Source organism: Bubalus bubalis, chromosome 19 (assembly GCF_019923935.1).
Source record: "Bubalus bubalis isolate 160015118507 breed Murrah chromosome 19, NDDB_SH_1, whole genome shotgun sequence".
Classification (NCBI taxonomy): Eukaryota; Metazoa; Chordata; class Mammalia; order Artiodactyla; family Bovidae; genus Bubalus; species Bubalus bubalis.
The window spans coordinates 58,426,710-58,441,346 of NC_059175.1; the positions used below are offsets into that span (position 1 = coordinate 58,426,710).

Below are 14,637 nucleotides of genomic sequence, written 5' to 3' on the forward strand. Positions count from 1 at the left end.
ATTTGCTCCTGCCCTGGTCCTGTTGTACATGAGGTGGGGGACTCCATGCCCCCAAGTGTCTGTTCCTTAACCCCGGTGGGCAGGGCAGGATCCCCCAGTGCCAGGATGCAGGGAGCGCTGTTACCATTACCCTGGTAACACGTAGCCCTCTCTTGGAGCTGCTGGATGGTTGAAGGAAATACTGAGCTCGCGCTCAGGGGCACAGGAAGTACCCAGCCCATGTTCATTATTATTTTATCACCTGAGGACACTTAGAGGGAGAGAAAAATTAAATCACCCGCAAAGCTGGAGTCCAAACCCGGGCAAGGTCATGCTGGACGCCATATCGCTCCCCTACCTGCCTCTGAAGGACAAAGCTGAGTGGACCCTTAATCAGCTCTGCTACAGCAAGTGGAAAATAGACTCTTTACAAAGAAAATAATAAAAAAAATTATCCTGTAACAGGATTACAACTCCAAATGACAGACACAGAGAAGAACAACACAAGTAAGGCGCTGAGCAGACTATCGTGATCACAGCTTTGATGATCTCGTGAGTCAGATCTCATTTCCCCAAAAGCAGCTGAGAGGGGATAAGATCTTCCCCGTCAGACTCTGCCTGGGATCCCCCTGGGCCAGCCAGACAGACGGAAGTCAGCACCCGCCCGTCCCACTTCCCCTCCACTACCCGGCACCCTCCCGAACGAGCTGGCCTTCGGGGGGAGCCCTCTGGACTAACGGGAAAAGAAGTTCCACCATCAGGGAGTCAGTCTTTCAACATAATCAACAGAGGAGGGAGAACGAGGATCAGAAACAAGGGGAACTGGGGGGTGGGGGGTGGTTCTGGCAGTGAAGAAAAGTGCTGCCGAGAATTATGGATTTGATCCTTTTTAAGGCTCATCAAGAGATAAAAATGAGATTTCTTTTTAACACTTTTGGGCTGGACCACCTGGGTGGTGGCTGAAAATGAGGCAATATATAAAGCACAGAACATTTCTGTGATGCTGGAAAGTGGGTGAACTAGGTCTCACACATTCCCCACAACCCCATCCCCAGCATTACCATCTGCAGAGACCCCATTTCCCCCACCACCACCACCACACACACACACACACACATGCCCGAAAGGAACACCCAGGGAGCTGCAATCTCCTTGGGTGATGATGTCAGAGCCTCCTGCAGCCCAGAGTGTGTCCATCTTGACACTAGCATCCCACCTATGACCGACAAGACCAGTGACTACAACTGAAAAAATTAAAAGCTCCTGGATTTTTTGTGTGTGGTAAAATTCTACTTAGAATTTTTTTCTTTCCGTTCGCTAAAATGTACCAAAACTGAAATAATTCAAACAGGAAACCAAAAAGAAAAAAAACAAACCTGAAAACAAAACTTAAAAAGACACAGAAGAGCCGGAAACTTGAGTGATGACACTGAGAGCACTTTTGCCCTGAGGTTCAGGCTTCTCTCCTGGAGGCCCCCGGGTCTGGCTGGCCTTCTGGAGGCCCCCGCGTCTGGCTGGCCTTCTGGAGACCCCCGGCTCTGGCTGGCCTTCTGGAGACCCCCCGGGTCTGGCTGGCCTTCTGGAGGCCCCCGGGTCTGGCTGGCCTTCTGGAGACCCCCCGGGTCTGGCTGGCCTTCTGGAGACCCCCCGGGTCTGGCTGGCCTTCTGGAGGCCCCCGGGTCTGGCTGGCCTTCTGGAGACCCCCCGGGTCTGGCTGGCCTCCTGGCTGTGGTGGTGATGGGGCTGAGCTGGCCCTCCAGTCCTCCACCCCGTCCACTCCCCCCAGGTCACCCCGGGGCGTCACTCCCCCCACCCTCAGCTCCTCTGCCCCCCCGGGCCCAGCCCACTGACATGCTCCTGAAGCAGAGGCGGCCAATCAAGGGCTACAGAGCGGGCCTGGGGGGTGGGCGGTGGAAGCTAGGCCTGAGCTACAAGACAGAAAAGGCAGTTTAATTTAGATGTTTGGGACAGATCACATGGTAAGATCACCTTGTTAAAAACTTCAAAGTCCTGCCTTACAGCCAACGGAACTCTGCTCCTTGGATGGCATTATCAACTCAATGGACACGAATCTGAGCAAAGTCCAGGAGACAGTGAAGGGCAGGGAAGCCTGGTGTTGCAGTCCATGAGGGAGTGAAGAGTCAGACAACAACTGAGCGACCGAACAACAACGGCCCTTGGAACTCTGCTCAATGTGATGTGGCAGCCTGGATGGGAAGAGAGTTCGGGGGAGCACGGATACATGTTTATGTATGGCTGAGTCCCTTTGCTATTCACTCGAAACTATCACGACATTGTTAATTGGCTATACTCCATCCAATTAACCCAGAAAGCCGGGAGGAACCAAAGAACCTCTTGATCAAAGTGAAAGAGGAGAGTGGAAAAAGCTTGCTTAAAACTCAATATTCAGAAAACAAAGATCATGGCACCCAGTCCCATCACTTCATGGCAAATAGATGCGGGAAAAAAGGAAACAGTGGCAGATTTTATTTTCTTGGGCTCCAAAATCACTGAAGATGGTGACTGCAGCCATGAAATTAAAAGACACTGGCTTCTTGGAAGAAGAGCTATGACAAACCTAGACAGCGTATTAAAAAGCAGAGACATTACTTTGCTGACAAAGGTCCGTTTAGTCAAAGCTATGGTTTTTCCAGTAGTCATGTATGGATGTGAGAGTTGAACCATAAAGAAAGCTGAGCGCTGAAGAATTGTTGCTTTTGAACTGTGGTGTTAGAGAAGACTCTTGAGAGTTCCTTGGACTGCAAGGAGATCCAACCAGTCCATCTTAAAGGAAATCAGTCCTGAACATTCATTGGAAGGACTGATGTTGAAGCTGAAGCTCCAATCCTTTGGCCACCTGATGTGAAGAATGGACTCACTGGAAAAGACCCTGATGCTGGGAAAGATTGAGGGCAGGAGGAGAAGGGGATTACAGAGGATAAGATGATTGGATGGCATCACCGACGTGATGGACATGAATTTGAGTACGTTCCGGGAGTTGGTGATGGACAGGGAGGCCTGGCGTGCTGTTGTCCATTTGGGTTGCAAAGAGTCGGACACAACAGAGCGACTGAACTGAACTGATACCCCAATACAAAATAATTTTTAAAAGCCCTGAAACTTCAAAGTCAAAAATACTTTTAAACTTAAAAAATACAACAGCTATTTCTATCAGCTTCAAGGCCATATTCTGGTTAATTAGCAGGAGATTGGCCAAGAGAGACTGATGGGTTAGGAGGCAACCAGGGAGAGGGGGGTGGGAAAAGCCGCCCGCCCCAGGACATCCCTGCAGGCTCTCTGTAGCAGGGCTGGTGGAGGGGTGAGGGTCCTGCAGAGAGGAGTCAACTGAGGCCACATGGTTCAGTGGACAGGGAGGGGCCCCAGAAGCCCTCCTCTCCTGCCCCTCATCCCTTGCTTATTCTACTTCCCACCCTGGGCTGGGAGCTGGACTGGCAGGCAGTGAAGTGAAAAGACACAGTCTCTGGCTCCAGGGAGTTCAGGGTCCAGTGGCACGACGCTCTGCTGCTGGGAAAGGTTACTTGTCAGCTTGTCTAGGCCCCCAGCTTATACATCCTGGTGTCAGGGCCCCACCAGGACTCAGAATAACAGAGTCCTCATGCTGTCTGCCCCGGTGGGTCACCTCTCTCAGAGCTGAGTTCTGAGACATAAAGCAAAATGTGGTTTGTTCATCCAAAGGAATAAATGAAGCTATGTGGAAACAGAATGATAAACACACAGAACAAATCTTGTTAGGTCATCAAGGTTTCTGAATAGTCTGGAATCCTAGAAGACTGCTGGAGATGTTCAGAACGTCAGCATAGGGGGGTGACAGCCTGGGTTTGTAACAACCAGCACAGCCTCAGGCTCATGCAAAACCACAGGTTATTTGGTTGTTTCTGTGTCAGTTATAGGGGAGATAGAACAAATATCCTCTTCACAAATCTTGGAAATGGTGAGGTCCAAAGACTTTCTACACTTTTGGATTTCAGGTATTAATCCTGCTTAAGAAACAAGTCTTCCACTTAGTAAAGTTCTATAACCAACGACAACAAGATCAGTATCACTGAGGAAGAGAACCACCAACGTGCAAGCTTTTTATCTTGAAAGTTGTGACCAATGAGTCACAGGACCGTAGCCCTATGAGACAACTGACTTCACGCTAGGCGCACAGTCCATATCCCACAGGACTGGGCACATCTACCCCAGGCTCCTTCCTACCAACCCAGAGTTGAACAAATGCAGCAGGAAACGCTCCTTGCCAACACCAAGAGGACTGTTCAGTTCAGTCGCTCAGTCGTGTCCGACTCTTTGCAACCCCATGAATCGCAGCACACCAGGCCTCCCTGTCCATCATCAACTCCCGGGGTTCACCCAAACTCATGTCCATCGAGTCAGTGATGCCATCCAACCATCTCATCCTCTGTCGTCCCCTTCTCCTCCTGCCCCCAATCTCTCCCAGCATCAGCGTCTTTTCCAATGAGTCAACTCTTCGCATGAGGTAGCCAAAGTATTGGAGTTTCAGCTTCAGCATCGGTCCTTCCAATGAATATTCAGGACTGATCTCCTTTAGAATGGACTGGAGGGACTCTCAAGAGTCTTCTACAACACCACAGTTCAAAAGCATCAATTTTTCGGCACTCAGCTTTCTTCACGGTCCAACAGTCACATCCATACATGACCACTGGAAAAACCATAGCCTTGACTAGACGGACCTTTGTTGGCAAAGTAATGTCTCTGCTTTTGAATATGCTATCTAGGTTGGTCATAACTTTCCTTCCAAGGAGTAAGCATCTTTTAATTTCATGGCTGCAATCACCATCTGCGGTGATTTTGGAGCCCCCCAAAATAAAGTCTGATATGACACTGTTTCCCCATCTATTCCCATGAAGTGATGGGACCAGATGCCATGATCTTCATTTTCTGAATGCTGAGCTTTAAGCCAACTTTTCCACTCTCCTCTTTCACTTTGATCAAGAGGATTTTTAGTTCCTCACTCTCTGCCATCTGCATATCTGAGGTTCTTGATATTTCTCCCGGCAATCTTGATTCCAGCTTGTGCTTCTTCCAGCCCAGGGTTTCTCATGATGTGCTCTGCATATAAGTTAAATAAGCAAGGTGACAATATACCACATTTTTAATAACATCATAGCTCAGTATCTTCATGTACTGGGCGCATCATTAGGCGTATTCAATGCCAACTATCACTTGAATGTTCTAACCTTCTGGAGGCAGCTTAAAACCCACCCAACTACAAAAACACAGAAGCAGTAGGTGGGGCTAGGCTCCAGGGATCCCAGAACTCTAGTTTCGGCACCCCACCAGGCAGGCGCCCTGGCCCGGCCCCGGTGAAGACAGCAAGCTGGCGGAATAAGCCTAGGACCCAGTCTTTATTCTGTCATTTTCTAGCTGCAGAACCTCAGATGAGTCATCCCCAAGAGTCTCCCCAACAGTGGGGACCAACAGTGATGCGGGAGGGTGGTAATGAGACACAAGAAGCCCCGAGTGTGCTCACAGCACACAGGCCGTGAATCTGTGTAAGCTGCCCGCTGAGCCCCCCACGTGGCCACCATCAGTGTCTCCATGCCTCTGGGGGTGGGAACTCACCCCCGCTGATGGGAGCCCATTTCCTTTTCTGGGGTGTTTCTCCAACTATCAGATGTATCACTATTCTACAACCACAGATGACGCTGCTCTGTAGGCCGGGTACCGATGCCACGACGGTGAACTAGAAAGACTGGATGTTCCTCCATCCATTCACACCTGGATAGACTGTCCTCGTGTGCCTGCAGCATGACCAAGGCCGTGCAGAGGACACTGGTGGGGGTAACACAGGGACCTGACCCGGACCCGAGCTGGGGGAGGCTCCCCCGAGGACGTGAGGCGGGGCTGGGACCCAGAGCCTGGATGGGAAATTGAGGGGAGACCAGCAAGGCTGCATCCCCTTGGGAGATGCTGATGCTGAAGAGCAAGGAAAGCCCCACCCCCACCGGGTTGGAAGCAAGAGGCTGGCGTGACCAGACCTGTCACTACCACATGCGTCGTCACTGCTTAGGGTCACGAGGAACACGTCCAAGTCCCCTTCCACATGACAGCCTCTCAGATTAGTGACCATTTCACAGGGACACAGGATGCTCTGGGCTGGAGGGGCTGGAATTCTACTTGTTCTCCGAGGCCCGAGTCACACCACCCCCTCAGCAGGACGAATCTCTCCCCTGGTACTCCCCGACCCCACCCCCCGCCAATGCCGTCCACACGGCACATGGGTTCCAGTTCAGTGTATTCATGACTGTGTCCCCTGTGGGCCAGAAGGCCCCTCTGAGGTGACAGCTGAGCCTTAATTCCCTGTGGACCTGGCCACCGGTGCACACGTGCGCTCCATCTTTGAAGCCCGGAGAAAGCAAGCAGAAGCATGAACTTGAACCCACACGTTCTGACTCAAGGTCAGTGCCCCTTGAATTAACTACACAACCGCCTTCCCTGAGTACTTCTCTTCCAAGAATTCAAAACAGTTAACAAGCACAAACTCTAAAGGCAGCTGTCGTTCCCACAGTGCCTTTTCCTCTTCTGGCTCAGACACCCCAGTTCCCCTCATGAGGCCTCACTTGACATGGTTTGGTGTGGGTTGGCAGGGCAGGGGGAGGCCTCTTCACCATCCCTGTGACCTTCTGGGGACCCACCCCAACTTAAAGTGTGACCATGGGCTGGAACACACTGTTCTGGGTGTGACGCAAGCAGGGGAGCCATCAACCACGTGACCACTGCTCCGCTCTCCAACGGAGTCAGCAAGCTTTCCGTGCAGGGCTGGAGAGGGAAGATTCCAGGCACTGCCGGCCATCTGGCCTCCGTCCCACCCGCTCACATCGGCCCCTGGAAGAGTGGAAGCAGCCATCGGACAATACACAGCAGGGCGGTGTCCCAAGAAAACTTTCCTAGGGATGCTGAAATCTGAATTTCATGTAAGTTTCACATGTCAGGAAAAAGGATTCCTTTTTTGATTTTTTTTTCCCCCCTAACTATTAAAAAAAAATGTAAAGAGCTTTTATAGGTTGCAAGCCACAGAAAAACTGAGTGGCCCATGAGCTGTGGTTGACCAGACTCGGTCTCAATGATCCATTCGCATTAATGCAGCCTGTGGTCTGGTACTGGTACTCCCCTTGCTCTTTCTTGAAGGCGGGAGACGATATATCTGACAGCAGGCTTTCTGACTCTCCACTCAGCTCAACCCACTACTGCCTGCCTGCAGAGAGGGGCCTGGGGGGAGGCCGGCTCTCTGGGAGAGAGGCCTGACCTCTGAGGGGTGAGCACACCTCAGGCACCGCCCGCAAACCCACCTGGCCACACCACCTAAGACATAGGATTTTACTACCCAGCTGACGTTAAAAAAAAACAAAAACAAAAACAAAAAAACAACCCTGACTCCTGTGTCCACCTTTTGGTAAGTTCAGAAACTGGGGAGGGAAGCAAGGGCTTATCCATATCACAGGGCAAGCTCTCCGAGCCCCAGGAGCTGGCACACATCCCCAAGAAACTTCACATCACGGGACTCGGCTCACTGCTCCCACCTGCCACGGCTTCTGCGGTGCTCTGTCCCCCTCTCAACTCTTAGACCTTTAAAGATCAAGCTTGTCGTCCACATCCCAGCACAGATCATTCATGAACACATGACCCAGGGAGAAATAAAAGGACACTCTGAGATGAGCCACTTTCGCCCTGCAGTGATTTTTCCATTCCTCAGAATCATCTGGCCTCTGTCACTAATGAGTACTAATCCTTCTAATTGGCTTCCCTTCTCCAACACCATTTTCCAGTCTGAAGTTGGTGGTGTGTGTTTTTTGTTGATTTTTTTTTTTTTCACAATGGATGTGTCATTTTTAAAAAATCTTTTGGGCTTTTCTTAGTTGTTGAAAAGACCCACATTCTGGCAGCCAGTGGGGTCAGCTAGAGAGGCCTCTAAACAAGTGAGAAGGCAATGAGGCATCGCTTATTGCACCATCCCAGCCAGAAGCCTCCGAGAGCCGGCTCTCCTGGAACCAGGAACTGGCCTCACCACGTGACCCCAAGCACCACTGGAACCGACTGAGAAGTCGGGCTGGGCCCATGAGTGACGGGAGCCCAGGGCAGGGGCCTCCCTGTCCTCCCTCTCTTGTCTCTCAAGGATCTTCTACCCTAACATGGTCTCTCAGATCTGCTCTCCTAAAAAGAAAGCAGAGGTGTCAAAACAAACCCATCAAACATTATAGAACATCGTTCTCAAAGTCTTTGCCGACAAAGGTCCATGTAGTCAAAGCTATGGGTTTTCCAGCAGTCGTGTATGGATGCGAGAGTGGGACCATAAAGAAGGCTGAGCACCAAAGAATTGATGCCTTTGAACTGTGGGGTTGGAGAAGACTCTTGAGAGTCCCCTGGACTGCAAGGAGATCCAACCAGTCAACCCTAAAGGAAATCAACCCTGAATACTCATTGGAAGGACTAATGCTGTAGCTCCAATACTTTGGTCACGTGATGCAAAAAGCCAACTTATTGGAAAAGACCCTGATGCTGGGAAAGATAGAAGGCAGGAGGAGAGGGGATGGCAGAGTATGAGACGCTTGGATGGGATCACTGATTCAATGGACATGAGTTTGAGCAAGCTCCAGGAGTTGGTGAGGGACAGGGGAGGCTGGCGTGCTGCAGTCCATGCGGTCACCAAGAGTTGGACACGACTTTGCGAATGAACAACACCACAAAGTCTATTGACCAGCAACATCCTTATCACCTGGGCATTCAGAAATACAATGGTTGGGCCCCATGGAGGCAGAATCTGTGATCTACAATAGTCCCAGTAAGTCACGTGTTCACCGAAGCCTCAGAGGTGCTGCCACGGAGCAGGGAATGACGCTGGCCCTGGCCCTACCTGTGGAGACTCTGATTTACTGGCTGGGGTCCCGGCGCCTTTTTTTTTTAAATTCCCAGATGGTTCCAATGCATCATTGGTGCTGAGAAACACTGCTCTGCGGTCAGGGCTTCCTCCATTCTTGCCTATTTCTGTTAGCTCAATATATCATCACCTGCCAGTTAATCTCCAAAATTACCCTTAGGGGAAACTGCACAGATAAAAAAGTCTCCCTGGTCATGTCATCCAACAAGTTTAAGAGCCCCCCGTGCTTTGTATCTCTTTCCCTCTGGCCAAGGCGAGGGGCTACTTTTATCAGTCAGTGGCTGTTTTTCCAAGGCTGGGAGCTACGCCAACCGAAAAAGGAATTTTGCTGTAATTAATAATAAAGGAGCCCAACTGTATATTAATGTATATTAATGACCAACTGTATATTAATGACCTCCAGGGAGGGTGACCCACTCCTTCTGGCTTGCCCGGGACCTCCCCAGTTTCAGCACTGAGAGTTCCTCATCCAAGGACACCCACAGTCCCAGGGAAGCCGGGGTGGGTGCTCTTCCAACCCCCGGGCCCGCCGGGTCTGACCCTGATTCCTCCCTGCTCTCTTGCCTCTTCAGACCTCCTTGCTCCAAGGTGACTGGCTGCCCTCGGCATCTCCATCAGCGCTCACCCCTGCCTCTGTGCCTGCCGTTGGGACGCACTCGTCTCTTTCTGGGATGCTCTTCACTCTACTCACTCTCCATTCTCGGCTCAGAGGTCACCCCACGGTCAAGCTTCTCCGACCCATCCCAGCCCCGGGCTCCGCTCTCTCACAGCATGCGGCGTCCTATTCCTTCATGGCACTCATCACAGTTTACACAACTGTGTTTGTGTTTGATTAGGGTCTGTCTCTCCGTGTAGGTACATGTCTTAAGGACTGGGATAGTTTCTGTTTTCACTCTGCTTTCTTGGTCCCTAGAAACACAGTAGACAGTTCATAAATATTTATCAAATAAATAAAATGAATCAATGGAGTCAGAATCCAGTCCATGTGTCTCCAGGACAGACTGCCAGCCGACCCCAGGACTGTTCGCTCTTCTTCCACAGAAACAGAATCTTGACTTTGGCTAGATACGCAGCTCCTCAGAATAAAGACATGGTGGAATTGTCATGTGCTGGTACAAGGCACAGGATTTTAAGAAGCTGTGAAACAACTGAAGTTAAACTAGACTTGAGTTTGTTTTTTTTTTTTAATTCATGAAAGGTGGCACTGAGAGTGAAGCAGGCAGTCCCTACCTCTCCCAAAGCCGAAGCCAAAGCAAAGGCTTGGAGGCCAAGAAAGCGTGTTGAGAGGCATTCACAGCCAGAAGATAAAGAAGACCCGGACGTCACCCGCCTTCTGGCGGCCCAGAACACTGTGGCTCAGGAGGCAGCCCAAATATCCTCGAGAGAGTGCTCCTAGGAGAAACAAATTTGACCACTAGGCCATCATCAAATTCCCTCTTCACCACCAAGTCAGTCATGAAGAAAGCAGACAAGAGCCCATGTGTTCGCTGTGGATATCAGGGCCAACAAGCACCCAGTTCGACAGGCTGCGACACTGACGTGGCTAAGGTCAACACCCAGACCAGGCCTGAGGGACAGAAGAAGGCCTATGCTCGACTTGCTCCTGACTGACACTTTGGATACTGCCAACAAGATTGGATCATCCAAACTGAGTCCAGCTGGCTAATTCCAAATATAAAAGTTTTCACTATTTAAAAAAAAAAAAGACTCAAAACATCACTCAAAACTTGCACCACAGGCAAGATGCCCTGAGCGGGGACAGAAGACACACGAGCCCTTGACAAAGGCCAGCACAGACTCCGCCCCAAGACGCCCGTACGCAGGTCTGCAGGTATCACACGTTGACCTGAGAGCACAGCCTTTCCCACAAAGGCCTCCATGGAGGCGACCGGTTTCTCAAAGACAGCAAGAAACAAAAGAGGAAGCTTGAGGAGCCTGGGGCAGGCGTGAGGGGTCTGCAGCTGCACACGTGATGGGCCCAAACTGTGACTGCATCAGTGAGGCCTATGTGGGAGAGGACGCTGGAATATCAAAGCACGAGGAACAGGGCAGTACTGCTGCTGCTGCTGCTAAGTCGCCTCAGTCGTGTCCGACTCTGTGCAACCCCACAGACGGCAGCCCCCCCAGGCTCCCCCGTCCCTGGGATTCTCCCGGCAAGAACACTGGAGTGGGTTGCCATTTCCTTCTCCCATGCATGAAAGTGAAAAGTGAAAGTGAAGTCGCTCAGTCGTGTCCGACTCCTAGCGACCCCATGGACTGCAGCCCACCAGGCTCCTCCGTCCGTGGGATTTTCTAGGCAAGAGTACTGGAGTGGGGTGCCATTGCCTTCTCCGAGGGCAGTACTAGGTAGGTGTATAAGCGGTGTCTGTACTAGTCCTTGTTATGACAGTCAGCTAAGAACCCCAAAGGGGGTTTAACCAATGTTTAGGGAACAAAACAGAGGGATGAACCCATCTAATAAACTCGCTCTCAAGTCGAGTGATTTTTCTCTCTACTTCCGATTTCAGAGGAAGGAATCAATAGAGCCGAGTCTCTCAGGGCTTTAAGTGCAAAAACTGAGGGACGCCACATGGATATGAATAATTCCATTGGCTACATTTGCATTTCAAGATGCCGGGCAGCCTTAGCTATGAACCGAACTCCCGGTCAAGCGACAAGTAGAATGAGACATAGCTGATCCGGCCCGATGACGTCAGCGCCAGCAGCCCTTCACTCCTGGATGCTGACTGAGGATCCTCAGCACGCTGCCTGGCCCTCTCTCCCACTTCCCCTGTCCTCTCACCTGTCCTGGCAGCCAATCTGGAGGACACAGAGCACCCAGGTTTCCTGGCACTTCAGAGCTCTTACAGCAAAGCTGAGGCCCTCCTGGGATCTCCACCCTGGTGGTCCAGTGGCTGAGCCTCCGCACTCCCGAGGCAGGGGGTCCGGGTTTGAGCACTGGTCAGGGAACTAGACCTCACACACTGCAAGGAAGGGTTCGAATGCTGCCCCTGAAAGACCTCGACCGCCGTTACTAAAGATTCTGCATGCCACAGCGAAGACTGAAGATCCCAGGGGCTGCAACTAAGACCCAGTGCAGCCAAATTAAAACAAAAAATAACTTACCAAAGAAAAAAATAGTTGAGCTCTTTCTATGGGATTCCCTCATAGCTCAGTCGATAAAGAATCTACCTCAAGGCAGGAGACCTGGGTTTGATTCCTGGGTGAGAAAGAGCCCCTGGAGACCCACTCCAGTATTCTTGCTTAGAGAATCCCACGGACAGAGGAGCCTGGCGGGCTACAGTCCATGGGATCGAAAGAGTCGGTCGGACACAACTTGGCGACTCAACAACCAATCACAGGTCAGGAAATATATCCACAGTGTGCCTGGTGTTACTCTAAGACCTGGAAGAAGTTCAGTTCACTTCTCTTCAACCTGAGAGATCAAACGTTCTGGGGAGCCCTCTCTGCCCTGGCTTAGAGGCAGGTTTTACAAGTGGTTCACAGCCTGTGTCCCCGCCCACCTCCCCTCCTGAACCCCTGGGGACGTGGCCTGTGCCCACAAGGTGTGGTGGGAACAGGAGTACTGGTCCACTGTAAGGGGCACACGAGAAGGCAGGATGCGTGGCTCGCTTCCTTTCAAGAGAAAAAGACAGCTGTATTTGATTCACAGTTAACAAGATTTACAAAAATGGGTGGGGCTCTTGTCCCCCACCCCAACCCCATCCCCTGCAATCAGGGCAGGGCCTCCAGGACAGCCTGTCCGATGTGCCCAAGACTGAGAACCCCAGTGTGTTGGGTCCCTTCCAGCCACCTGGGCTTGACATCTGATGTCCACCTTGACCTTTGAGGTGGGGCCCAAGGCACAGAGTCCACCCGGGGTGCCCGAGCCCTGCAGGCTGGGGCCAGGCCAGGCTGGGAAGGCTCCTGATGGCTCTGGGGGCTGCAGGCACTGAAACCCCACCCAGGAGGCCAAACCCAAGTATCCGGGCAGCTACTGGTGCTTGGAAGAGGGGCTGGGATTCTGCTTCTCTCTGAATTGGCAGAGGACTCTCCTGAGAAACTGACTTCCAATTATGTTATTTCTCCATCTGCTGGAAGACTGTGTGTGCTGCTAAGTCACTTCAGTTGTGTTCAACTCTTTGTGACCCCATGGACTGTAGCCCATCAGGCTCCTCTGTCTATGGGATTCTCCAGGCAAGAATACTAGAATGAGTTGCCATGCCCTTTTCCCGGGGATCTTCCTGACCCAGGGATCAACCCTTGTCTCTTATGTCTGCTGCATTGGCAGGCGGATTCTTTACCACTAGCGCCACCTGGGAAGCCTGTAGGAAGACTAACCCTAATATTCAATAAAAATAAGTAACAAGGGACTTCCCTGGCGGCCAGTGGTTAAGACTTCACCTTCCAACACAGGGGATACAGGTTGGATTCCTGGTCGGGGAGCTAGGATCCCATATGCCTCACCACCAAAAAACTGAAAGGTAAAACAGAAGCAATATTGTAACAAATTCAATAAACACTTTTAAAAAAATGACCCAGGTTAAAAAAAAAATCAGTTACAGAATAAGCAGAGAAAGTGCTAATAAGGTGTTTTAAATGACTATGCATCTAACAATTCCACATACACTTAAAGTCAGAGTCACCTGGTTAAATCAACAATAAGACTTACTATTAAATTCTTAATTCAGAAATTTATTGACCATAGCGTTTTACGTGCTATTTCTGGGATTGTTGTTTATTACCTGGGAATCCCAGCAACAGTACTAACAGACAATGGTCCTCAGTCTTCTAGAAATGAACATAAACGTTTTATTATCCTCTTATTTTAAACATGACGCCACCTGTCTATTCTGGCTCGATTAAATGAAAAAGTAGAAAAACAGAATGTGACTCGTGTAAAAGGTCACTGGAAAAATGAGTGCACACACAAAAATTTTTCCCTGTTGACTTAAGGTAAAGTGACATTTAAAAGTTTTTCCATTAAATTAATTACAAGTCAATAAATGTATATACAGCCTCTGTTTTGAGAACAGATTGTCCTAGGTAACTGAACATTTACCAGAGGATTCAAGGGGACAGGAGAGAAAGGTCAAACACTCCATTAACTCCTTTAAAAGGTACATAGAGACTTCAAAGCTGTGTATAAAGAAACACACGTGTAGGAAGTTTTAGCTCGATAATGGTGACTTTTTCATAATCTTCTTCTGTACACAGACGGAACACAGAGTTCCCTTAAACAACAATGGTATGAAAACTATAACCCAACTTTACTTTAGAACAACTTAACTGTGATGAGGTAACCTTGGAAGCTATGGTTTTTCCAATAGTTATATATGGATATAAGACTTGGACCATAAAGAAGGCTGAGTGCCGAAGAATTGATGCTTTCGAACTATGGCGCTGGAGAAGACTCTTGAGACTTTCTTGGACAGCAAGGAGATCAAACCAGTTAATCCTAAAGGAAATCAGTCCTGAATGTTCATTGGAAGGACTGATGCTGAAGTTGAAGCTGCAATATTCTGGTCATCTCGTGCAAAGAGCCAACTCACTGGAAAAGTCCCTGATGCTGGGAAAGACTGAGAGCAGGAGGAAAAGGGACAACAGAGGATGAGATGGTTGGATGGGATCATGGGCTCAATGGACATGAGTTTGAGCAAACTCTGGGAGACAGTGAAGGACCGGGAAGCTTGGCATGCTGCAGCCCATGGGGTTGCAAAGAGTTGGAAGTGACTTAGCAACAGAGCAACAACAACAAGCCT

General features: G+C 50.3%; 1 protein-coding gene across 3 annotated transcripts in view; it reads right to left on the minus strand.

Moving 5' to 3' along the window:
- OTULINL (OTU deubiquitinase with linear linkage specificity like) overlaps positions 1–14,637 on the minus strand; it is a 30,411-nt gene that overhangs the window by 11,804 nt on the left and 3,970 nt on the right. Inside the window, exon 1 of one of the 3 annotated variants that reach the window (XM_025270698.3) lies at positions 1,969–2,109. The exons of the other annotated variants lie outside the window; for them this stretch is intronic. The gene's annotated coding sequence lies outside the window, so the exon portion shown is untranslated. Of the gene's footprint in view, positions 1–1,968; positions 2,110–14,637 lie in introns of those variants that run through there. 3 annotated transcript variants of the gene reach the window in all.